At 43.6% G+C, this 13344-nt stretch overlaps 1 long non-coding RNA gene across 1 annotated transcript; it reads right to left on the bottom strand.

Moving 5' to 3' along the window:
• Positions 1-5788: 5788 nt before the first annotated feature.
• Positions 5789-13155, bottom strand: C920009B18Rik (RIKEN cDNA C920009B18 gene). The gene is made up of 3 exons (NR_015465.3): positions 13073-13155; positions 12639-12770; positions 5789-11232 (listed from the first exon to the last, which is right to left on the bottom strand). It is a non-coding gene; the product is annotated as an RIKEN cDNA C920009B18 gene (long non-coding RNA).
• Between the last annotated feature and the right edge of the window lie 189 nt (positions 13156-13344).

The following is a 13344-nucleotide window of genomic DNA, read 5'->3' as shown; positions in this document are numbered from 1 at the left end:
AGTGAAAGGCTGGAAAACAATTTTCCAAGCAAATGGTCTGAAGAAACAAGCTGGAGTAGCCATTTTAATATCTAATAAAATCGACTTCCAACCCAAAGTTATCAAAAAAGACAAGGAGGGACACTTCATACTCATCAAAGGTAAAATCCTCCAAGAGGAACTCTCAATTCTGAATATCTAAGCTCCAAATGCAAGGACAGCCACATTCATTAAAAGACACTTTAGTAAAGCTCAAAGCACACATTGCACCTCACACAATAATAGTGGGAGACTTCAACACACCACTTTCATCAATGGACAGATCGTGGAAACAGAAACTAAACAGGGACACAGTGAAACTAACAGAAGTTATGAAACAAATGGATCTGACAGATATCTACAGAACATTTTATCCTAAAACAAAAGGATATACCTTCTTCTCAGCACCTCACGGGACCTTCTCCAAAACTGACCATATAATTGGTCACAAAACAGGCCTCAACGGATACAAAAATATTGAAATTGTTTCATGTGTCCTATCAGACCACCATGGCCTAAGACTGATCTTCAATAACAACATAAATAATGGAAAGCCAACATTCACGTGGAAACTGAACAACACTCTTCTCAATGATACCTTGGTCAAGGAAGGAATAAAGAAAGAAATTAAAGACTTTTTAGAGTTTAATGAAAATGAAGCCACAACGTACCCAAACCTTTGGGACACAATGAAAGCATTTCTAAGAGGGAAACTCATAGCTCTGAGTGCCTCCAAGAAGAAACGGGAGAGAGCACATACTAGCAGCTTGACAACACATCTAAAAGCTCTAGAAAAAAAGAGAGCAAATTCACTCAAGAGGAGTAGATGGCAGGAAATAATCAAACTCAGGGGTGAAATCAACCAAGTGGAAACAAGAAGAACTATTCAAAGAATTAACCAAACGAGGAGTTGGTTCTTTGAGAAAATCAACAAAATAGATAAACCCTTAGCTAGACTCACTAGAGGGCACAGGGACAAAATCCTAATTAACAAAATCAGAAATGAAAAGGGAGACATAACAACAGATCCTGAAGAAATCCAAAACACCATCAGATCCTTCTACAAAAGGCTATACTCAACAAAACTGGAAAACCTGGACGAAATGGACAAATTTCTGGACAGATACCAGGTACCAAAGTTGAATCAGGATCAAGTTGACCATCTAAACAGTCCCATATCACCTAAAGAAATAGAAGCAGTTATTAATAGTCTCCCAGCCAAAAAAATCCCAGGACCAGACAGGTTTAGTACAGAGTTCTATCAGACCATCAAAGAAGATCTAATTCCAGTTCTGCACAAACTATTTCACAAAATAGAAGTAGAAGGTACTCTACCCAACTCATTTTATGAAGCCACTATTACTCTGATACCTAAACCACAGAAAGACCCAACAAAGATAGAGAACTTCAGACCAATTTCTCTTATGAATATCGATGCAAAAATCCTCAATAAAATTCTCGCTAACCGAATCCAAGAACACATTAAAGCAATCATCCATCCTGACCAAGTAGGTTTTATTCCAGGGATGCAGGGATGGTTTAATATACGAAAATCCATCAATGTAATCCATTATATAAACAAACTCAAAGACGAAAACCACATGATCATCTTGTTAGATGCAGAAAAAGCATTTGACAAGATCCAACACCCATTTATGATAAAAGTTTTGGAAAGATCAGGAATTCAAGGCCCATACCTAAACATGATATAAGCAATCTACAGCAAACCAGTAGCCAACATCAAAGTAAATGGAGAGAAGCTGGAAGCAATCCCACTAAAATCAGGGACTAGACAAGGCTGCCCACTTTCTCCCTACCTTTTCAACATAGTACTTGAAGTATTAGCCAGAGCAATTCGACAACAAAAGGAGATCAAGGGGATACAAATTGGAAAAGAGGAAGTCAAAATATCACTTTTTGCAGATGATATGATAGTATATATAAGTGACCCTAAAAATTCTACCAGAGAACTCCTAAACCTGATAAACAGCTTCGGTGAAATAGCTGGATATAAAATAAACTCAAACAAGTCAATGGCCTTTCTCTATACAAAGAATAAACAGGCTGAGAAAGAAATTAGGGAAACAACACCCTTCTCAATAGTCACAAATAATATAAAATATCTTGGCGTGACTCTAACTAAGGAAGTGAAAGATCTGTATAATAAGAACTTCAAGTCTCTGAAGAAAGAAATTAAAGAAGATCTCAGAAGATGGAAAGATCTCCCATGCTCATGGATTGGCAGGATCAACATTGTAAAAATGGCTATCTTGCCAAAAGCAATCTACAGATTCAATGCAATCCCCATCAAATTTCCAACTCAATTCTTCAACGAATTAGAAGGAGCAATTTGCAAATTCGTCTGGAATAACAAAAAACCTAGGATAGCAAAAAGTCTTCTCAAGGATAAAAGAACCTCTGGTGGAATCACCATGCCTGACCTAAAGCTTTACTACAGAGCAATTGTGATAAAAACTGCATGGTACTGGTAGAGAGACAGACAAGTAGACCAATGGAATGGAATTGAAGACCCAGAAATGAACCCACACACCTATGTTCATTTGATCTTCAACAAGGGAGCTAAAACCATCCAGTGGAAGAAAGACAGCATTTTCAACAATTGGTGCTGGCACAACTGGTTGTTATCCTGTAGAAGAATGTGAATCGATCCATACTTATCTCCTTGTACTAATGTCAAAGCTAAGTGGATCAAGGAACTTCACATAAAACCAGAGACACTGAAACTTATAGAGGAGAAAGTGGGGAAAAGCCTTGAAGATATGGGCACAGGGGAAAAATTCCTGAACAGAACAGCAATGGCTTGTACTGTAAGATCGAGAATTGACAAATGGGACCTAATGAAACTCCAAAGTTTCTGCAAGGCAAAAGACACCGTCAATAAGACAAGAAGACCACCAACAGATTGGGAAAGGATCTTTACCTATCCTAAATCAGATAGGGGACTAATATCCAACATATATAAAGAACTCAAGAAGGTGGACTTCAGAAAATCAAATAACCCCCTTAAAAAATGGGGCTCAGAACTGAACAAAGAATTCTCACCTGAGGAATACCGAATGGCAGAGAAGCACCTGAAAAAATGTTCAACATCCTTAATCATCAGGGAAATGCAAATCAAAACAACCCTGAGATTTCACCTCACACCAGTGAGAATGGCTAAGATCAAAAATTCAGGTGACAGCAGATGCTGGCGAGGATGTGGAGAAAGAGGAACACTCCTCCATTGTTGGTGGGATTGCAGGCTTGTACAACCACTCTGGAAATCAGTCTGGCGGTTCCTCAGAAAATTGGACATAGTACTACCGGAGGATCCAGCAATACCTCTCCTGGGCATATATCCAGAAGAAGCCCCAACTGGTAAGAAGGACACATGCTCCACTATGTTCATAGCAGCCTTATTTATAATAGCCAGAAACTGGAAAGAACCCAGATGCCCCTCAACAGAGGAATGGATACAGAAAATGTGGTACATTTACACAATGGAGTACTACTCAGCTATTAAAAAGAATGAATTTATGAAATTCCTAGCCAAATGGATGGACCTGGAGAGCATCATCCTGAGTGAGGTAACACAATCACAAAGGAACTCACACAATATGTACTCACTGATAAGTGGATACTAGCCCAAAACCTAGGATACCCACGATATAAGATACAATTTCCTAAACACATGAAACTCAAGAAAAATGAAGACTGAAGTGTGGACACTATGCCCCTCCTTAGAAGTGGGAACAAAACACCCATGGAAGGAGTTACAGAAACAAAGTTTGGAGCTGAGATGAAAGGATGGACCATGTAGAGACTGCCATATCCAGGGATCCACCCCATAATCAGCATCCAAACGCTGACACCATTGCATATACTAGCAAGATTTTATCGAAAGGACCCAGATGTAGCTGTCTCTTGTGAGACTATGCCGGGGCCTAGCAAACACAGAAGTGGATGCTCACAGTCAGCTAATGGATGGATCACAGGGCTCCCAATGGAGGAGCTAGAGAAAGTACCCAAGGAGCTAAAGGGATCTTCAACCCTATAGGTGGAACAACATTATGAACTAACCAGTACCCCTGAGCTCTTGACTCTAGCTGCATATGTATCAAAAGATGGCCTAGTCGGCCATCACTGGAAAGAGAGGCCCATTGGACACGCAGACTTTGTGTGCCCCGGTACAGGGGAACGCCAGGGCCAAAGGGGGGGAGTGGGTGGGTAGGGGAGTGGGGGTGGGTGGGTAAGGGGGACTTTTGGTATAGCATTGGAAATGTAAATGAGCTAAATACCTAATAAAAAATGGAAAAAAAAACAAAAAAAACAAAAAAAAAAAAAAAAAAAGAAAAGCTCTTTGTTCACAAGAAAAAAAAAAAAAAGAACCCAAGAAGGTGGACTTCAGAAAATCAAATAACCCCATTAAAAAATGGGGCTCAGAATTGAACAAAGAATTCTCACCTGAGGAATACTGAATGGCAGAGAAGCACCTGAAAAAATGTTCAACATCCTTAATCATCAGGGAAATTCAAATCAAAACAACCCTGAGATTCCACCTCACACCAGTCAGAATGGCTAAGATCAAAAACTCAGGTGACAGCAGGTGCTGGCGTGGATGTGGAGAAAGAGGAACACTCCTCCATTGTTGGTGGGATTGCAGGCTTGTACAACCACTCTGGAAATCAGTCTGGCGGTTCCTCAGAAAGTTGGACATAGTACTACCGGAGGATCCAGCAATACCTCTCCTGGGCATATATCCAGAAGATGCCCCAACTGGTAAGAAGGACACATGCTCCACCATGTTCATAGCAGCCTTATTTATAATAGCCAGAAGCTGGAAAGAACCCAGATGCCCCTCAACAGAGGAATGGATACAGAAAATGTGGTACATCTACACAATGGAGTACTACTCAGCTATTAAAAAGAATGAATTTATGAAATTCCTAGCCAAAAGGATGGACCTGGAGGGCATCATCCTGAGTGAGGTAACACATTCACAAAGGAACTCACACAATATGTACTCACTGATAAGTGGATATTAGCCCCAAACCTAGGATACCCAAGATATAAGATACAATTTGCTAAACACATGAAACTCAAGAAGAATGAAGACTGAAGTGTGCACACTATGCCCCTTCTTAGAATTGGGAACAAAACACCCATGGAAGGAGTTACAGAGACAAAGTTTGGAGCTGCGATGAAAGGATGGACCATGTAGAGACTGCCATATCCAGGGATCCACCCCATAATCAGCATCCAAACGCTGACACCATTGCATACACTAGCAAGATTTTATTGAAAGGACCCAGATGTAGCTGTCTCTTGTAAGACTATGCCGGGGCCTAGCAAACACAGAAGTGGATGCTCACAGTCAGCTAATGGATGGATCACAGGGCTCCCAATGGAGGAGCTAGAGAAAGTAGCCAAGGAGCTAAAGGGATCTGCAACCCTATAGGTGGAACAACATTATGAACTAACCAGTACCCCGGAGCTCTTGACTCTAGCTGCATATGTATCAAAAGATGGCCTAGTCGGCCATCACTGGAAAGAGAGGCCCATTGGACATGCAAAATTTATATGCCCCAGTACAGGGGAATGCCAGGGCCAAAAAGGAGGAGTGGGTGGTAGGGGAGTCGGGGTGGGTGGGTATGGGGGACTTTTGGTATAGCATTGGAAATGTAAATGATCTAAATACCTAATAAAAAATGAAAAAAAAAAAGAAAGTTAATTCACAACTTAGAGAGTCTGTACCTATGATAGAAACATGCAGGTGAGGTCCAAAGTGGGAGCAAGGGTCCAGAGCAGTCATGGATTTCTAGCACTCAGAATCCCTCTGACAGGAAAGGGTCAGGAAGAGAAGCCTCTAATCAAGCACGCCACCAATTTCCAGATCCTTAGCTCTGTGCCATCTTTAACTGTCTTGGGTCGGTAGGACTGCTCAGATGCACATATGTCACCAGGAAGATTTATCTTATACGTACTTTGAGTGACTAATATCAACTACTGAAGTATAAAATATGCCCAAAAGCAACCATGTTCCTGGGGATGAAAACCTAGCTGAACACATAGAAGGTAAGGAGGCATCCTAGAACACATGGTACAGTCAACATGGAGCCTGGTGTTCAGGAAAGATCCTGGAGTAAGGCTGCAGCTGGGCATGGAAAGGGAGCTGCCAGCTGTGAGCTCAGTGCTCATCCCTGCTCCCACTGAGCCCTTCACACAACACTGCTGGGCATCAGATCTCAGGTTTTCCCACGCTAAGCCACTCACCTAATCCATTCTCAGGGTGAGATCTCTGCCTGTCTGAGACCTGCTTGAAGCCCCATCTCTCTTCCCTTCCTTTGGTTCTTTTACCCAGCACACTTATGGCCCCTGGTTTCCCAGACTTTCACTAACAGCCAAAGAGGACACAGTATCCTAGAGCTCTCCTTTTATGCAGACTAGACGAGGAAGCAGGCAAGACCTGATGAGGCATGTGCATATTTAGTGCCCTGTATTTGTATGAGCACTGGAACATAAGATTAAATACTATTTTATTAAAGGAAATCATTAGACATAAACAATATAATTGAACTTAAAATGCAAAAGAGAAAGAGATGTTAAAAAACAAACAACCTTTTTCCTCTCTCCTCTCTCCTTCCCCCAAACTTTAGCTGTGAAGTACAGTGATGCAGGTTTGGGGACCCCTTTCCTGTTCCCTTCAGCCAGCTTCCTCTTCCCTTCCTATCTCTGCCCCTGCCGCCTGTTTTCTCCCTACCTCACCCCTATTCTGCTTTCCTGGTCCTAACCCACTAAGGCTTGAGTTTCTCCTTGAGTGGCTGGGATTCCGTCTCACTAAGTAGACCCTCAACAGCAGACTTGGTGGAGGAGACCATAAGTACTCTGAAACCCAAGACTAACTTTGGGGTTGTGAAGTAAAGTCACAAATTTTCCACTTAGGTAGATTAGGATAAAATATGCATTCGTGATCTGTAAGAAAACCCACTTAGAAGTTTAATTAAAGGAAACTGCTTTGCTAAATGAGGAACAGTGAGTAATGAAGGTGACTTAAAGAAAGCATTCCTGACTTCAAATATTTGCACTAATAAAAAATGATGATGATGATGATGGCAAATGTCTTAAAAGGAAGTATTGCACACTGATCTCCATATTTTGGTAAGAAAAACATTTTTACAACATCTTACACAAATGCCACAGTAATACTGATTAGACAAGGTCTCTACGATGCTTGCGACTGGCCAAGATGACACGACAGGCTTGCCAGTGACTCAGAGATTATTTATTTTTATTGTATTTGCACAGTATTTGCCAGTGCTTCTATCTGTGTACCATGTGCATGCAGGGCCTGTGGAGGTCTGTAGGGGACAATGAAGTTATGCATAGTTGCCTCTGCCTTGCTAGTACTAAGAATGAAAGCACACAGCACCATGCCCATCACTTTTATAGGAGGCCCAAGGAGCAGCTCAGGTTCTCATGGTTGTGAAGCTGACAGTGTAAACTCAGCATTCCCCTCATGCTTTGGGCACAAGACTTTTAGTCATCAGTGAACCACCAGAATTCTCTGGAGCTAATGCCCGTGTGTTATAGGAATCTGGTTAGAGACTAGTCCATGCTCGATGAAATACAGAATCTAGAACCTCTAAAACTCATAGTAAAAGGTGTGTAAAAAGACTCAGAGAAATCCATGTCAAGAGATGTGTAATGAAATTCGTACTGTGGCTTTGTTGGAGTAATTGTACCCAAATCAGAGGAAGCCGGTCACTGGAGCTACCCTGAAGTTTGAAAAACCAGTTTGCAGCCCATAGTCTCTGTCCTCTTGTGGCCTTTAGGTAGGGATGTAGAACTCTCAACTACCATATCTGACTGTTAGCTCTATGCTCCCTACCCTGAGGAGGAAAAAAAAAGACCAAACCTCTGAGAAGGTAAGCAAGCCCCAATAAATGGTCACTGTGTTTTAGTTAGGACACTGAGTGTCTTAGTTATCGTTTTGCTGCTGTGAACAGACATCATGACCAAGGCAACTCTCATAAAGTACAACATTTAATTGGGGTTGGTTTACAGGTTCAGACGCTCAGTCCATTATCATCAAGGTGGGAATATGGCAGCATCCAGGCAGGCATGGTGCAGGAGGAGGTGAGAGCTCTATATCTTCATCTAAAGGAAGCCAAGAGGAGACTGTCCCTAAGGCAGCTAGGAGAAAGGTCTCAAATCCCACGCCCACAGTGATACACTTCCTCCAACCAGGCCATACTTGCTCCAACAAGGCCAAACCTCCTAATAGCCAAGCCACTCCCTAGGCCAAGCATATTCAAACCACCACACTAACCAAGGTAAAACTTGGTACCTGGAAGTGGGGTATTGCTGTGACAAGCCTGACCAACCTGCTTATGGGCAGAATGTGGACTTTTGAACTTTGAATTAGCAAAGAAGTTGAACATTTTTAGCAAAGCGAAATGGGTCATAGGAGCAAGACCATGGAAGTCAGTGGTGCCTAGAGAAATATAGATTAGCACAGCCTGGTATAATTGGTTTCAGAGAAGTGTCCTAGAAAATGTCTTTGTGATTTTTTTTTTGAAGAATGTCTTTACTTTTGGGCTCTGCCCTCCCCTCCCCTGGGGGGAAAAAACTGTCTAAGACTAAATTGAAGAGTTTAGGATTAATGATTTTGACAGAAGATATTTCAAGACATCTTGGTATTGACTGTCATGTGGGTGTTAGTGATCACTCTTATGCAGATCTATAATGAAAAGTAGCAAGCTGAGAAAGGAAAAATACAAAAGGTATAGTTTGAGGAGAAAAGGAGCCCCAGGAATAAAGTCCATTACAGATGAAAAAGTCCACTACACATGAAAGCTGCTGTGTCAACCGTGTAAAACTATAAAACGGAGGCCAGAGAGATGGCACAGGGCTTAGGGGCACTTGTTGCTGTTGCAGAAGATCTAGATTTATTCCCAGCAACCACATGGTAGTTCACAACTGCCTGTAACTCCATTTTATAGGGGCTCCTATGCCCTGTTGTAGTTTCCAAGGGCACCAATCACACACATGGTACACGTGCATGATGAAGTTAAAATATTATGCACATAAAATAAAAATAGATCTCAAACAATTTAAAAGTGAACCACCTCAAAGACCCAGATTGACTTCCTAAGAGGATCAATCAGGCCCCAACAAGTAGAGACCACTCATCTCCACAGTAAATGCTGTGATTTTTTTTCTGTCTCACGTCATTATTATCCTGGCACTCAGGAACAACCCCTCGATGCTACTGTGAATGTTTAGAGTGGTAGTTTAAAGAAGACTCTCAGAGCTTAAGAATAAGGAAGACCAAACTGTAGTTGCTTCAGTCCTACATAGAACAGGGAACAAAACAATCACAGGAGATAGAGGGAGAAAGGGACATGGGAGAAAAAGGAGGGGGAGAGAAAAAAGGGAGCAAGATCGGTCTTTGGAAGGGACAGGAGAGAAGTTCAAAGGATCATTAAATTGAATAGAAGCATGTAGCAGTGGGTAATGAGGAACTGGTCCTAGACTCCAGGGAAGTGAGAGACTCCCAAGACCCAATGGGGATGACATTAGCAAAAATACCCAACAACGAGGAGATACAACCTGTACAGACCACCTCCAGTAGATTGAAACTGGACCCTGTTGAGGGATGGAGCCACCCACACATCACAAAATTTTTAACCCAGAAATGTTCCTGTACAATGGAAAGACAGGGACAAAAAATGGAACAGAGACTGAAGGAAAGGCCATCAGAAATTGTCTTGCCTAGGGTTCCATCTCATCTGCAAACACCAAACCCCTACACTATTGCTGATGCCTAGAAGTACTTGCTGTCAGGAGCCTGGTATGGCTCTTCCCTGAGAGATTCTACCAGCACTTGAAAAATACAGATGCAGATACTCACAGCCATCCATCAGACTGAGCTCAGGGACCCAAATGGAAGTTCTAGGGGAAGGACTGAAGGAGAGGAAGGGGGTTGCAATCCCATAGGAAGAACAATATCAACTAACTGAACCCCCCAGAGCTCCCAGGACCTAAACCATCAACCAAAGAGTATACATGGAGGGAACCATGGCTCCAGATACATATGGAGCAGAGAATAGCCTTATATCATCAATGGGAAGGGAGGCCCCTTTTCCTGAGGAGGCTTGATACCCCAGCATAGGGGGATGCTAGAGCAGTGAGGCAGGAGTGGATGAGTGGGTGGAGGAGACCCCTCATAGAGGCAAAGGGGAAAGAAGAGAGGGAGGGTAGGATGAGGGGTTTGTGGAGGTATAACCAGGAAGGGGGATATCATTTGAAATGTAAATTAATAAAATAATTCATAAAAAGATAAATAAAAATAAAGGAAACTCTCCTGCATAGGCTCTGGTCTTTGACTACCCACGTGGTAGCAGCTGTTTAGATAGATTAAGGAGGTGTAATCTTACTTAAGGAAGTGGATCATTGGGAATGTGGCTCTGAAACCCAAAAACCTATGCAATTCCCATTTCTCCATCTCTGCATCTTGCTTGAGGTTTATGATGTGAGCTCTCAGCTCGCTGCCCCAGCCATCATGCCTGCCTGCTGCTGTGCTCCCTGCTGTGATGGTGATGGACTCTTGTCCCTTTGAAGCTATCTGCCCACAACATCTTCCTTCTTTATGGTGTTTTATCATAGCAATAGAAAATAACTAATACAGCAATGATGTCAAAATTGAAGTATTTGTAGGTCACAGAGTCTCAGTTACACCTGTTCATCTCTATTCTTGTAGGTTGAAGGCATTCTGAGATAATACACCCATGAGGAGCAAGACTGGATTTCCTTCTAGTGTTCCATAGCCTGGAACAATCTATCAGCAAGAGGAGTTAAGCCTAGGAAATGGCCCAGAGCAGTTTGTAATTGGAGCATCACCTTGCTTGGGTAGAAGCCAGCCTGGATCCTGAGGTGATAATGGGCTCTGGGACAGAGTGGCATTTGGTTTGCGGGCTATTGGAAGTACCATCAGGCCTCAGGAAGGCATCATGAGATGAGCTATTTCCCACTAGGGTATTAGATGGACATATCACAGTCAGACAAGGTATCCAGAATTGAGACACTGATGCAGAAAATCAACAGGTCCCTCATGTGTTCAGAGCTCCCTAGGATAAAGGGACAAGGACTCTTGACTGACAGAGCATCTAGTGTTCTCCAGATGGTTGTAAATCTTATCTCATCTTCTCTCACCTAGAAAAAAAGACTGAGGTCAGTTCTCCACCTCTCCCTGGGCAAGCACTTCAGGCTTTAAGGAGAGTCCTCTGTGCCCCATGGGATCCAAAGAATGCATTGGACAGCCATGGAGAGACCAAAAGACCTTTAAACCCAGGACCTCCTTCTGTTATTTCTAGCTGACCCAGATTCACAGGCAGCATAGAACCCAGTGCTGCCTGGAAAAGATGTAGTTATCAGAATACTCTTGAAGACACTCTGGGGGGATGGGCACCAATACTGGTCCATGGGAAACACCCTAATCTAGGTTTGAGGACAAGTCTGCTGCTCAGCCATCAGATTGTTGCCTTCTGCCACTGTCACACCAAAAGCAGAACTGAGTAGTTGATGCAGAACTAGAAATATAGTGAGGCCCACCAGACTGAATAAAAACTTAGTGTTGACGTTTACAGAACTAAAGAAGCCACTCCTGCCTAATGAACACCATTATCTGATGCTATCTAGCCAGGAGGTAGATTACATGGGGCCTGGGAACAAGGGCAGAGGTTTCCATAGGTCCCCATCCAGAATCATTGCCAGGGGCCTCCAGAGGACAAGGTGTTTCAGCTCCTAATGAGTGGTCTTTGGGCAGGAGATTGCCGTCTGCTACATGAGGGTCTAAAAGACACTCAGTGGATAGAAAAGTGAGGAAGGCTAGAAAGGTAGGGAAGGGAGAGCAGGCTGGTGGCTGAAGAGTCACACAGACACTGAAGCTGAGCCTGGTGGCACACACCTGTAATCCCAGCATTTGGTTGAACACAAGAGACAAGGGATTGTTTCTGATTCTACAGTGAGAGTGGTAGTGTGAGGCCTTGCCTAAAAACAAAACATCGAAACGAAAGGAGGAGATGAAAAAAACAGGGGTGTAGGGAGTAAAAGTGAGAAAGTGGGTGGTGTGGCTACCTTGTCCCTCAAAGTACCTGTTGTGACCTGCTAGAAGTACCACAGGATGGTGGGAAAGAAAGTTCAAGGACAAAGAAGTCCCTGTGTGGGGCTTGGGAGGAATCCAAGGAGAAGGAAGTCTTCAGAGCATAGCCTGCCTTACATTCTAGCATTGTCCCCAGTATATCCAGTCTGGTGACTGGTTTAATCTCCCTGCAGACACCAGGTGTCGGGGGCATCACCAGATGCTTGTTTCTGCCGGCTGTGCAATTTATCCATGTAATTCCTCCCACACCATCCCTGCCATAACTTTTTCATGACTTCCTTCTTCAAACCACTGAAGACCGGGTGGTGTGGAACTATGGAGAGCCAAGGTGCCAAGTCACTGAAGGAAAGAAAGAGAATTCTAGCAGCTTCCCTGTAGCCCAGATGTGAGCTTCCTGACTTAAACTAGGTCCATGTTCTGTTACTCAACCCCCTCCCTGTAGACCCTGAGTACTCACCATCTGCCAGTATGGTCCCCAGATAGCTCAGCAGAATGAAAAGGCTCAGAATCAGGCAATGGTTGCTCTTGCTGGTGGCTCCCTTTGCCATGGTCTTCCCTCAGACCCTGCTTGCCTATGGTGTGACTGGAGCTGCAGAGAGAATGGGGGATTCCACAGTACCAACCCCCCCCCCCCACACACACACACACACACTCCCAGCAGGCAGAGGACACTGCTCAGAGAATTCTGAAGAAAATCCAGGCTGTGGATTAGGCTGTGAACTATATGTATGTTTGCTCCATCTTTTCCTATTGGTCTCAGGGAATCTCTCTAGGAACCTGATGCTCTGATCATCCCTTCCAGGGACCAAGGCCCATGTCACTCCAGGGTTTCTGGGGGTGGTGACTGTTTTGTAGGGCTCCCACACCCCACCGTCCCTTCATCTCACTCACCAGCAGCTGGGCCTTTAGAGTCCCTTGGGAACAGAGTAAAGAAACAGAGGATGAAGTGGGTGCCTTCACCTTGATTTGCTGAGGCCTGCAACCAGAGAGTGAGAGAAATTTATACCAGGCCAGTCCCCATCCGGTGCCAGGCCCCATGCACAGCGTCACTTCTGGGAGGTCCTCACTTAGCATGAGCTCATCAAAGTAGGTGGCCCTGAATATTGCCTGTAGGAGTTTCCCCTAGCTTGAGACACGCCCTGTTTCCCTCAGTCCTTCAGACT

This window comes from Mus musculus, chromosome 10, assembly GCF_000001635.26.
Source record: "Mus musculus strain C57BL/6J chromosome 10, GRCm38.p6 C57BL/6J".
Taxonomy (NCBI): domain Eukaryota; kingdom Metazoa; phylum Chordata; class Mammalia; order Rodentia; family Muridae; genus Mus; species Mus musculus.
This window is presented reverse-complemented; position numbering and strand designations above follow the sequence as displayed.